The following is a 13,489-nucleotide window of genomic DNA, read 5'->3' as shown; positions in this document are numbered from 1 at the left end:
CGGCATAGGCAAGGTGCAATATATGGTATAAAATACAGTATATACATGTGATATGAGTAATGTAAGATATGTAAACATTATTAAAGTTACATTATTTAGAGTGCATTGTATAAAGTGACTAGTTATCACATTATTAAAGTGGCCAGTGACTGGTTCTCAATGTGGGCAGCAGCCTCTCTGAGTTAGTGATTGCTGCTTAGCAGTCTGGTGGCCTTGAGATAGAAGCTTTTTTTCAGTCTCTCGGTCCCAGCTTTGATGCACCTGTACTGACTTCGCCTTCTGGGTGGTAGCTGTGTGAACAGGCAATGGCTCGGGTGGTTGATGTCCTTGATGATCTTTTTGGCCTTCCTGTGACATCAGGTGCTGTAGGTGTCATGGAGGGCAGGTAGTTTGCACCCGGTGATGCGTTGTGTAGACCGCACCACCCTCTGGAGAGCCTTGTGGTTGAGGGCGTTGCTGTGATACGGTAAAGGTTTGTCCGGGTTTTGGTGACAAGCCAAATGTCTTCAGCCTCCTGAGGTTGAATAGGCGCTGTTCCGCCTTCTTCACCACACTGTCTGTGTGAGTGGACCATTTCAGTTTGTCTGTGATGTGTACGCCGAGGAACTTAAAACTTTCCACCTTCTCCACTGCTGTCCCTTCGATGTGGATAGGGGGGTGCTCCCTCTGCTGTTTCATGAAGTCCACGATCATCTCCTTTGTTTTGTTGACGTTGAGGGAGAGGTTGTTTTCCTGACACCACACTCCGAGTGCCCTCACCTCCTCCCTGTCGGCTGTCTCGTTATTGTTGGTAATCAAGCCCACTACTGTTGTTTCGTCTGCACACGTTGGAGGAGGACATGGCTACGCAGTCCTGGGTGAACAGGGAGTACAGGAGGGGGCTGAGCACGCACCATTGTGGGGTAGTGTTGAGAGTCAGCGAAATGGGAAGTCCAGGACCCAATTGCACAGGAAGGGGTTGAGACACAGGGCCTCCAGCTTGATGATTGAGCTTGGAGGGTACTATGGTGTTGAATGGTGAGCTGTAGTCAATGAACAGCATTCTTACATAGTGTCGTGTCTTTGGCTATGCCGGATTAAGTGATATGACATGCTATTCTATAAAATAATTTCACCGTAATTAATATTACCTGATTGAGCTAATCATGTAAATGTCATTAACTAGAGAGTCAGGGCACCACAAAATAATATTTATAGAGCTGTTATCTTCCGAATAAACTCTTAAAGACCTAGTAATATTTTACATCAATAGCAGTCAATATTAATCGTCATCTTAATTCAGTCTCATCTGAAAGTTGTAAATTCTTGGTTATCTTCACGAACCCTGGCTAACAAGTTGAATTAGCAATACAAAATTGGGTTTAATTATTTATTTACTGAATACCTAACTAATCACACAGAATTACACATACACATAATTAATCATAACTTGATTACAAATTACGTCATAAAGGAAAAAGTCCCTAGCGGGCGGAACAGATATGACAAAAGAAAAGGGGCTGGGTTTGAGTGAAAGAGTGGGATGACTGAGTAACAAAGGAAGAAGCTGTGCTATCGTAAATACAGTATCTTATGCATTCTAAATTACCGCCCATTTGGAAAAGGAAAATGCTATAAATATTTACTCTGAGCTGCCCTTCAGTAGGTTGGTGGTAGATGGAAGGCCGTGTTGCAAAACCCAGTCCTTTGAAGAATGTCTCTGGTGGTCAATTGGATACGTTGTAGTAACGTCGTTATGTGATAGACGGGATACTCTGTCTGTTCCTTCCTAACCCTCATTTGCAGCTGCTGTTGCTAACTCAACGGCTAGGAGGTATCACTTCTGAAGTGAATAAGAGTTCAAAGTTCATACCATTCGCAACCAAAACTCACGCTGATGTTGGCTTCATTCTGTAGTTATTATCTGAACCATTCTGACATTGGACCGTCGTCAGCACATCCTCGGAACAGGAGGTTACATTTTCGTCAAGGCTTTATATAGTGGAGCGAGAAGGGTGTGTCTGAAAAGTATTATAACCCATGACTCTTCACAGGGGCGGGCCACTGATTGAGCAGAGCCCTAACCTTATGAAAACACAATTCTCACATTTTAGAAGCTAAAATCACATTTCATTCCATCACGAATAATTTCATATTCAAACATTTAAATTGAACAACAATTCCATGTGAATCCGATAACTCTGATGTGTAGACTTTCCACTGTAGAGTTTATGTCATCTTATCATTGATGAGAATGTCTCAGATGACAACCGAACTGACATCATATTCAGTAAGTACCATCGCATATGTTCAATTGGTCGGATTACCAGAATATAGTTCATTTCCCCCCACCTTCTGATGTTCCCAGAATCTCTATGTTAACCAAGGGGTTTGCAAATGTAACATCAGTAGGGTAGAGAGAGGAAAAAGGGGGGAAGAGGTATTTATGACTGTCATAAACCCACCCCCAGGCCAACGTCATGACAGTAGGTATTCCTCTTGTCCAGATGGGATAGGGCAGTGTGCAGTGTGATGGCGATTGCGTCGTCTGTGGACTTGTTGGGGCGGTATGCAAACTGAAGTGGGTTTAGGGTGGCCGGTATTGTAGGTGAATTGATCCTTGACTAGTCTCTCGAAGCACTTCATGATGACAGAAGTGAGTGCTATGGGCCGGTAGTCATTTAGTTCAGTTATGTTTGTCTTCTTGGGTACAGGAACAATGGTAGCCATCTTGAAGCATGTGGGAACAACAGATTGGGATAGGGAGCGATTGAACATGTCCGTAAACACACCAGCCAGCTGATCTGTGCATGCTCTGAGGACGCGGCTAGGGATGCCGTCTGGGCCAGCTGCCTTGCGAGGGTTTACACGTTTAAATGTTTTCCTCACATCAGCCATGCAGAAGGAGAGGCGGAGGGGTGCAGTCCTTAGCAGGCAGTGACGGTGGCACTGTATTATCCTCAAAGCGGGCAAAGAAGGTGTTTAGTTTGTCTAAAAGCTTGACGTTGGTGTCCGTGACGTGGCTGGATTTCTTTTTGTAGTCCGTGATTTCCTGTAGACCCTGCCACATACTCCACCTTGTCCCTGTACTGGCATTTCGCTAGTTTGATTGCCTTGTGGAGAGAATAGCTACACTGTTTATATACAGACATATTTCCATACCACTTTCCATGGTTAAATGCGGTGGATCGCGTTTTCAGTTTTGCGCAAATGCCGCCATCCATCCACGGTTTCTGGTTAGGGTAGGTTTTAATAGTCACAGTGGGTACAACATCTCCAATGCACTTCTTTATAAATGCACTCATTGAGTCAGTGTAAAGGTCAATGTTGTTCTCTGTGAATGACCGGAACATATTCCAGTCTACGTGATCAAAACAATCTTGAGGCATGGTTTCCGATTAGTCGGACCAGCGTTGAATGGTTCTCGTCACTGGTACATCTTGTTTGAGTTTTTGCGGAAGGAGCTAGACGGAAGGAGCAAGATGGTGTCATGGTCAGATTTGCCGACGGGAGGATGGGCTTTGTATGCATCGCGGACGTTAGAGTAGCAATGGTCGAGGCTATTGCGCATGCGCGTAGCGCAATCAATATGCTGAAAGAATTTAGGTAGACTTGTTCTCAAATTTGCTTTGTTAAAATCCCCAGCTACATTAAATGCAGCCTCAGGATGTATGGTTTACAGTTTGCATGTAGTCCAGTGAAGTTCCTTAATGGCCGTCTTGGTGTCTGCTTGATGTGGAATGTACACAGCTGTGACTATAACTGATGAGAATTCTCATGGTAGGTAAAATGGCCAGCACTTGATTGTAAGGAATTCTAGATCAGGTGAGCAGGAGGACTTGAGTTTCTGTATGTTGTTATGATTACTGAGTCGTTAATCATAAAGCATACACCCCCGCCCTTCCTTTTCCCAGAGAGGTGTTTATCTCTGTCGGCGCGATGCATGGAGAAGCCCGGTGGCTGATCCGATTCCGAACATATCCCGTGAGAGCCATGTTTCATGAAACAGAGAATGTTACAATCTCTGATGTCTCTCTGGAATGCAAACCTTGCTCAAATTTTATCTAACTTGTTGTCAAGAGACTGGACATTGGCTAGTAGTATACTCGGGAGCGTGTGCGATGTGCACGTGCCTGGCCAGGCGGCCGCTTTGTCTGCTCCTTCTGCGGCATCGTTGTTTTGGATCGCCTACTAGAATTAGCGCAATTGTCCTGGGTGGTGATCCGAACAGAGGATCCGTTTCGGGAAAGTCGTATTCCTGGTCGTAATGATGGTAAGTTGACGTTGCTCTTATATGTAATAGTTCTTCCCGGCTGTATGTAATAAGACTTAAGATTTCCTGTGCTAACAATGTAAGAAATAATACATTTTTAAAAATACTGCATTGTTTTCTAAGAACTCGAAGTGAGGTGACCATCTGTCAGCGCCATACTGCTGTCATGTTCAATGACAGATACAGTCCCAGTCAAAAGTTTGAACACCTACTCATTCCAGGTTTTTTTTTGTTGCACTATTTTCTACATTGTAGAATAATAGGGAAGGCATTAAAACTATGAAATAACACATATCATGTAGTAACCAAAAAATTGTTAAACAAGTCAAAATGTATTTGAGATTTTTCAAAGTAACCACCCTTTGCCTTGATGACAGCTTTGCACATTCTTGGCATTCTCTCAACCAGCTTCATGAGGTAGTCACCTGGAATGCATTCCTTCTTAATGCGTTTGAGCCAATCAGTTGTGTTGTGACAAAGTATGGGTGGTATACAGAAGATAGCCCTATTTGGTAAAAGACCAAGTCCATATTATGGCAAGAACAGCTCAAATAAGTAAAGGGAAACGACAGTCCATCATTACTTTAAGACATGAAGCTCAGTCAATCCTGAAAATGTCAAGAACTTTGACAGTTTCCTCAAGTGCAGTCACAAAAACCAACAAGCGCTATGATGAAACTGGCTCTCATGAGGACCACCACAGGAAAGGAAGACCCAGATTTACCTCTGCTGCAGAGGATAAGTTCATTAGAGTTAACTGCAACTCAGATTGCAGCCCAAATAAATGCTTCACAGAGTTCAAGTAACAGACACATCTCAACATCAACTGTTCAGACCTTCATGGTCGAATTGCTGCAACAAAAAAAAACACTACTAAAGGACACCAATAAGAAGAAAAGACTTGCTTGGGCCAAAAAACATGAGCAATGGACATTACACCGGTGAAAATCTGTCCTTTGGTCTGATGAGTCCAAATTTGAGATTTTTGGTTCCAACCGCCGTGTCTTTGTGAGACACTGAGTAGATGAATGGATGGTCTCCGCATATGTGGTTCCCACATGAAGCATGGAGGAGGAGGTGTGATGGTGTGTGGGTACTTTGCTGGTGACACTGTCTGTGATTTATTTAGAATTCAAGGGAAACTTAATCAGCATGGCTACCACAGCATTCTGCAGCGATATGCCATCCCATCTGGTTTGCGCCTAATGGGACTATCATTTGTTTTTCAACAGGACAATAACCCAAAACACACCTCCAGGCTGTGTAAGGGCTATTTGACCAAGAAGGAGGGTGATGGAGTGCTACATCAGATAACCTGGTCTCCACTATCACCCGACCTAAACCCAATTGAGATGGTTTGGGATGAGTTGCTCAATAGTGAGCAAAGCTGTCATCAAGGCAAAGGGTGGCTTCTTTGAAGAATATAAAATATAAAATATATTTTGATTTGTTTAACACTTTTTTGGTTACTACATGATTCCCCATGTGTTATCTCATAGTTTTGATATCTTCACTATTATTCTACAATGCAGAAAATTGTAAAAAATAAAGAAAAACCCTTGAATGAGTAGGTGTGTCCAAACTTCTGACTGGTACTGTAAATCAAAACATTTAATACATGACTGAGTGTCACGTTCTGACCGATCTTGACTACTCTTCCTCAGATGACGAGGTGAACCGTTACACTGAGAGCATTTTCATTTGATATCTCATTAACTCTAAGTTTGAGTTATCTAATTTAATTTAGCAAAAATCCGTTATTGCCGATTACATTTTTCTCATTGCAATGAATAGGATAAGGTCAATTTCATTAGAGAAAATTGCTTACACGACTCTATTTCATCTTGAAAACATAATTCATTGTTGTAGGGGAAATTAAATAATACTAGTGATTCCAGGCTTTACAACTAGATGCACATTTTTAGGTTTATCTAGTTTTTTTTGTTGAGTTTTTACTTGTATTTATTTTAAGCTTCAACATTGCTCTGATTGTTTAACAGTTGTAAATAGATACAGAATAAATTACTCTACTGTATTTGTTTAGTCAAAGCTCTAAATTCAGTGCCATAAAACTTAAATTAGTAGCCGGGGTGTTTATTTGCTTCAATCACTGAACGGTGCTTATTATAGACATTTTTCTATTTGAGCCAGGTGTCTATTTCCTTAATGCACACAGCTTCTGCTCAATAAAATGTTGAAAAGACTACCACACTGTTTATTGTGACCAGTTGAAACATGATTAGGTCCATTCTGTCACTTGTTGCACCTTGTATCACCACCTAGTTGAGCTGACCATGTCAAACCAAACAGCTGTCTCATCCATGGCAATGATGTTGCTCTCCGCAATCTTCTTTTGCGTAATCTGTACGGTACTCACTGAAGTTCACTCGTAACAATTTATTTAGACCTGATGTTTATTTGAAACAGCTGTTTATCTGTGGAAATATGTGCCAATGGCTGGCTATTAAAAGGGATGGACGACTACGTTTAATTTATGTTTTACGGTATGCATAGTTTGTAAGCATCTCACTTATGGCTCTTGGGTGTCCCCTTGTGGTCTTGGGTGTGCACACAAGTCTGTATGATCAGAATGAAAACATAAATTCCAGATACTAACCCTTTTCATTAATTGACTCAGGATGCATTATTTATCTACTGGTCATTTCCTCACAGCCAACTGATATGGCAGGGACTGTATCTGAATGTTAGTGAACCATATTTGACTGAAAAATATTCCAGTTGATGAGCTCTCCTGAGCAGAGTAGCTGTGTTAGCTTGTTGTCAGCACAGAAGACATGCCACTTCAGCTTAAGCACAGCAGCCTACACTCATTAATCCCCAAGGCCCCTTTTCAAAGTTAATTACATTTCGGTATTGACAATTGCTGGAGAAGTAATGAAATTAACTTATTCATAATAGACAGTATAAAAGAAACACACTTGTATCGAATGTGTCCACATCTTGGGCAGAATGATCTTTCACTGTCTGATGATGGCTCATTACAACAGGGCTATTTTTTGCTTTGTCGAAATGTACTTTAATTGTTTCCCTGCCAAGCCAATCTTAAAACAAAAAGTGTAGTTCAAAATGATACTCTCTTTGTAAAATGCCATCTGAATGGAACAAAACCTATTACAGTGCATGCCAAAGAATACATTGAGATATATATATATATATTTTTTATTTAACCTTTATTTACCTCTGCAAGTAAGTTAAGAACAAATTCTTACTTACAATGGCGGCCTACCCCGGCCAAACCCGGATGACACTGGGCCAATTGTGCGCTGCCAATTGGACACCCAATCACAGCCTAATGTGACACAGACTGGATAGACTAATCTTGTTTTCAAATCCATGAATTCGTATAGCTTCTCAACACCAACACACTGTTCCGATATTCTGTTCCAATATTGAAGTATAAAATAAGTGTTTGTTGATTGATGGAGGGGTTTTGACAAGTTAGTGATCTGTTGAAACCTAGTGATTCATTGTCACCATTGGCAACTATACAGTGTCAGTTAAGGCCAGCGTGCATTTTCACATGAACATAAATGCATCATCATCATACTTCAGTGAGCAATCTGCCTGGGAGAAGTAAGCAGCACTGCTTAAAATAGAGGCGATGGGACAGAATGTGTGTGATTTGTGTCTGTTTGATGAACATCAACTGTTAAATTATTTTCTTCCACAGTATGAAGAAATAGGTTTATTATAGGTTTATTTAGTACATAGTGCCATCAAAAGGGACATACAGTGGGGCAAAAAAGTATTTAGTCAGTCACCAATTGTGCAAGTTCTCCCACTTAAAACGATGAGAGAGGCCTGTAATTTTCATCATAGGTACACTTCAACTATGACAGACAAAATGAGAAAAAAAAATCCAGAAAATAACATTGTAGGATTTTTAATTAATTTATTTGCAAATTATAGTGGAAAATAAGTATTTGGTCAGTAACAAAAGTTTATCTCAATAATTTGTTATATACCCTTTGTTGGCAAAGACAGAGGTCAAACGTTTTCTGTAAGTCTTCACAAGGTTTTCACACACTGTTGCTGGTATTTTGGCCCATTCCTCCATGCAGATCTCCTCTAGAGCAGTGATGTTTTGGGACTGTTGCTGGGCAACACGGACTTTCACTCCCTCCAAAGATTTTCTATGGGGTTGAGATCTGGAGACTGGCTAGGCCACTCCAGGACCTTGAAATGCTTCTTACGAAGCCACTCCTTCGTTGCCCGGGCGGTGTGTTTGGGATCATTGTCATGCTGAAAGACCCAGCCACGTTTCATCTTCAATGCCCTTGTTGATGGAAGGAGGTTTTCACTCAAAATCTCACGATACATGGCCCCATTCATTCTTTCCTTTACATGGATCAGTCGTCCTGGTCCCTTTGCAGAAAAACAGCCCCAAAGCATGATGTTTCCACCCCCATGCTTCACAGTAGGTATGGTGTTCTTTGGATGCAACTCAGCATTCTTTGTCCTCCAAACACGACGAGTTGAGTTCTTACCAAAAAGTTATATTTTGGTTTCATCTGATCATATGACATTCTCCCAATCTTCTTCTGGATCATCCAAATGCTCTCTAGCAAACTTCAGACGGGCCTGGACATGTACTGGCTTAAACAGGGGGACACGTCTGGCACTGCAGGATTTGAGTCCCTGGCGGCGTAGTGTGTTACTGATGGTAGGCTTTGTTACTTTGGTCCCAGCTCTCTGCAGGTCATTCACTAGGTCCCCCCGTGTGGTTCTGGGATTTTTGCTCACCATTCTTGTGATCATTTCGACCCCACGGGGTGAGATCTTGCATGGAGCCCCAGATCGAGGGAGATTATCAGTGGTCTTGTATGTCTTCCATTTCCTAATAATTGCTCTCACAGTTGATTTCTTCAAACCAAGCTGCTTACCTATTTCAGATTCAGTCCTCCCAGCCTGGTGCAGGTCTACAATTTTGTTTCTGGTGTCCTTTGACAGCTCTTTGGTCTTGGCCATAGTGGAGTTTGGAGTGTGACTGTTTGAGGTTGTGGACAGGTGTCTTTTATACTGATAACAAGTTCAAACAGGTGCCATTAATACAGGTAACGAGTGGAGGACAGAGGAGCCTCTTAAAGAAGAAGTTACAGGTCTGTGAGAGCCAGAAATCTTGCTTGTTTGTAGGTGACCAAATACTTATTTTCCACCATAATTTGCAAATAAATTCATTAAAAATTGTACAATGTGATTTTCTGATTTTTTTCTTCTCATTTTGTCTGTCATAGTTGAAGTGTACCTATGATGCAAATTACAAGCCTCTCTCATATTTCTAAGTGGGAGAACTTGCACAATTGGTGGCTGACTAAATACTTTTACTTGCCCCACTGTATTTGGTGCAATAGGACCTATTTAGAAGTTCCAAAATCATGATGATGAAAAATCCAAAAGTATAATGTTATTTTATTATTTTTATTGCAACACTGTTTACAGTACAATTACTGCCAGCAATGTATTCAAATATATTGATATACAAGAAAATAAAGACATAAAAGGAAGGGCAAAAAGGTTTAAAAGCACTTTAAAAATGATTACATTTATCTTTTTAATTATCAAACTAAAACTGTACCTGCTATTTACATTATGCAAACTAGATATGCATGTTGAATGAAAAGGGTTTACATTTATATACATTATTTATAAATGCTGGCCGAAGTCAATATTTCATTAAAGTTGTTATAAACTCATATACCAATTTCATTAAATCACACAAGGAAATGAGAGTTTGATACTGTATGGAGCAAGTTACCAGACTAGTCAAGGTATCAGATCAGCCACTTTTACAATGCCGCCCCCTGGTGCTAATAAATTATATTTTTAAGGGCTGATACTGTATGTCACAGATTTTTTACATTTTTATTTAACTAGGAAAGTCAGTTAAGAACAAATTCTTATTTTCAATGACGGCCTAGGGACAGTGGGTTAACTGCCTTGTTCAGGGGCAGAATGACAGATTTTTACCTTGTCAGCTCGGGGATTCGATCTTACAACCTTTCGGTTACTAGTCCAACGTTATAACCACTAGACTACCTGCCGCCCCAGAATAATATACCAGTAACAGTTGTATATGGCATCAGAATAACACAAACATGTTGTTAAAATATCTGACTTTAAACATTGATCTTTATCTAAATGGAAACAGAATCATCTGTTAAGCTATGACATAAATGAGTAATAGACAGAGAGAGCAGAGCTGAGCTGGCTGATACTGACCAGTCTCTCTATATACTGGAACATGCAGAATGGTCATCATTCTCTGAGGAAGAGTTGATCAATGATTGATTGAGAGAGGACTTTTTTTGCCCTCACAACTAGGTTTGACAGAACAATGATACAATACTCGTGTACAATATTACAGCACTCACTGTATGTAATGTTGAATCTGCAACTTCATCACAAGCAAAACAACAGAGAGAGACAAGGGACATTTCACCTGATCTATCAAACCTGCTCAACACAAGGAGTTGGCAGACAGGTATGTTTAAAAAACTGACCAGAAATTATGTGCCACTCATACCTGACAACACTCTAGTCTGAAATTATGAAAGGTTCAGTCAGGCTTTTAAATCTTACATGCTCATTAAATACTGCATAATGATAAGAGATCAACACTTCAGTTACACTTATGGTTAATGAATCCCTTGATTGTTTCACAATACAATATAGTGTATAAGTACCACAATTCAAATACAATACATCCATGCTTCATTTCAACAACATGGACACACTTACAATCCTCACAGTACATCCACTGTACACAGTTGTGTTCTTTCCATATTGAAGCAGATGAACAGACATACACCATGTTCACACACCATGTTCACACTTAAATCATTGCAGGACTGCTGAGCACTATGCAGACACCGAACAGGAGAGAAAGAGCTTCAAGTAGTTGGAGGAAACATCCTTGTACCATGTTAGACCGTAAATACATATATTTTTGTAATGTAACATACACAGGATTATATAACGTACTTAGGATTTAGACACATGTTCATAGATGGTTATTACAAAGGGTAGTCCGTTAAAATCATATCTATAAAATGTATGAGAATCTTACAAATAAATTGTTTGCATGTCAATTGATTAATTGGCTATCGGAAAAAGTTGTGCTTATCAGCTGACAGTGCTATAACTAACCACCTACTTTGCAGGGATGTTAGAGAGACATTGACATCACATTGTGTTCTCATCATGGCACCATGTCACTAGACTAATCTTTAGTTAGGGACCAAGCTCAAAAACGGGCTTGTCCTGGAAATAACTATATTTACACACGCCATCCTTGATTCTCCACGTAATGAATTGACCCTGTGAGTTTTAAAAATATTTTTTTTGTTTATCTCTGATTACTCTTAGTAAATGTTCAGAAACAGCATAACAACAAACCTGGGTAGAGAGCCTCCTCTTACACTTAGAACACTGGTCCTAGATCAGTGAGCCATCTCAATATCAAAACATGACGATGCAGAGATATACACCCCCACTGATCCCGGATGAGGTTAACAGTACCCTCCACCTCCAACACCTCGATAACAGACTCTCATACTGAGGAGGCAGCTCATAGCCAGGCTTTCCTTCCATTTTAGACATCAGAGCGCGTCTTCGAACCATGAAAAAGCTATTCTGATATAGTTCAGTGCACATATCGAAGAGACACACCAATGTGAAATGCTAGCCTTAATACTGTTGCTGAGGATAGACTGAAAAGTCCATACCCAATCTTTCTTTATCAAAAAAAGAATGAAAAAAAAGATATATACAGTGCCTTGCGAAAGTATTCGGCCCCCTTGAACTTTGCGACCTTTTGCCACATTTCAGGCTTCAAACATAAAGATATAAAACTGTATTTTTTTGTGAAGAATCAACAACAAGTGGGACACAATCATGAAGTGGAACAACATTTATTGGATATTTCAAACTTTTTTAACAAATCAAAAACTGAAAAATTGGGCGTGCAAAATTATTCAGCCCCTTTACTTTCAGTGCAGCAAACTCTCTCCAGAAGTTCAGTGAGGATCTCTGAATGATCCAATGTTGACCTAAATGACTAATGATGATAAATACAATCCACCTGTGTGTAATCAAGTCTCCGTATAAATGCACCTGCACTGTGATAGTCTCAGAGGTCCGTTAAAAGCGCAGAGAGCATCATGAAGAACAAGGAACACACCAGTCAGGTCCGAGATACTGTTGTGAAGAAGTTTAAAGCCGGATTTGGATACAAAAAGATTTCCCAAGCTTTAAACATCCCAAGGAGCACTGTGCAAGCGATAATATTGAAATGGAAGGAGTATCAGACCACTGCAAATCTACCAAGACCTGGCCGTTCCTCTAAACTTTCAGCTCATACAAGGAGAAGACTGATCAGAGATGCAGCCAAGAGGCCCATGATCACTCTGGATGAACTGCAGAGATCTACAGCTGAGGTGGGAGACTCTGTCCATAGGACAACAATCAGTCGTATATTGCACAAATCTGGCCTTTATGGAAGAGTGGCAAGAAGAAAGCCATTTCTTAAAGATATCCATAAAAAGTGTTGTTTAAAGTTTGCCACAAGCCACCTGGGAGACACACCAAACATGTGGAAGAAGGTGCTCTGGTCAGATTAAACCAAAATTGAACTTTTTGGCAACAATGCAAAACGTTATGTTTGGCGTAAAAGCAACACAGCTGAACACACCATCCCCACTGTTAAACATGGTGGTGGCAGCATCATGGTTTGGGCCTGCTTTTCTTCAGCAGGGACAGGGAAGATGGTTAAAATTGATGGGAAGATGGATGGAGCCAAATACAGGACCATTCTGGAAGAAAACCTGATGGAGTCTGCAAAAGACCTAAGACTGGGACGGAGATTTGTCTTCCAACAAGACAATGATCCAAAACATAAAGCAAAATCTACAATGGAATGGTTCAAAAATAAACATATCCAGGTGTTAGAATGGCCAAGTCAAAGTCCAGACCGGAATCCAATCGAGAATCTGTGGAAAGAACTGAAAACTGCTGTTCACAAATGCTCTCCATCCAACCTCACTGAGCTCGAGCTGTTTTGCAAGGAGGAATGGGAAAAAATGTCAGTCTCTCGATGTGCAAAACTGATAGAGACATACCCCAAGTGACTTACAGCTGTAATCGCAGCAAAAGGTGGCGCTACAAAGTATTAACTTAAGGGGGCTGAATAATTTTGCACGCCCAATTTTTCAGTTTTTG

Source organism: Oncorhynchus mykiss, chromosome 17 (assembly GCF_013265735.2).
Source record: "Oncorhynchus mykiss isolate Arlee chromosome 17, USDA_OmykA_1.1, whole genome shotgun sequence".
In the NCBI taxonomy this organism is placed as follows: Eukaryota; Metazoa; Chordata; class Actinopteri; order Salmoniformes; family Salmonidae; genus Oncorhynchus; species Oncorhynchus mykiss.
Note: the sequence above shows the minus strand (reverse complement) of the source record.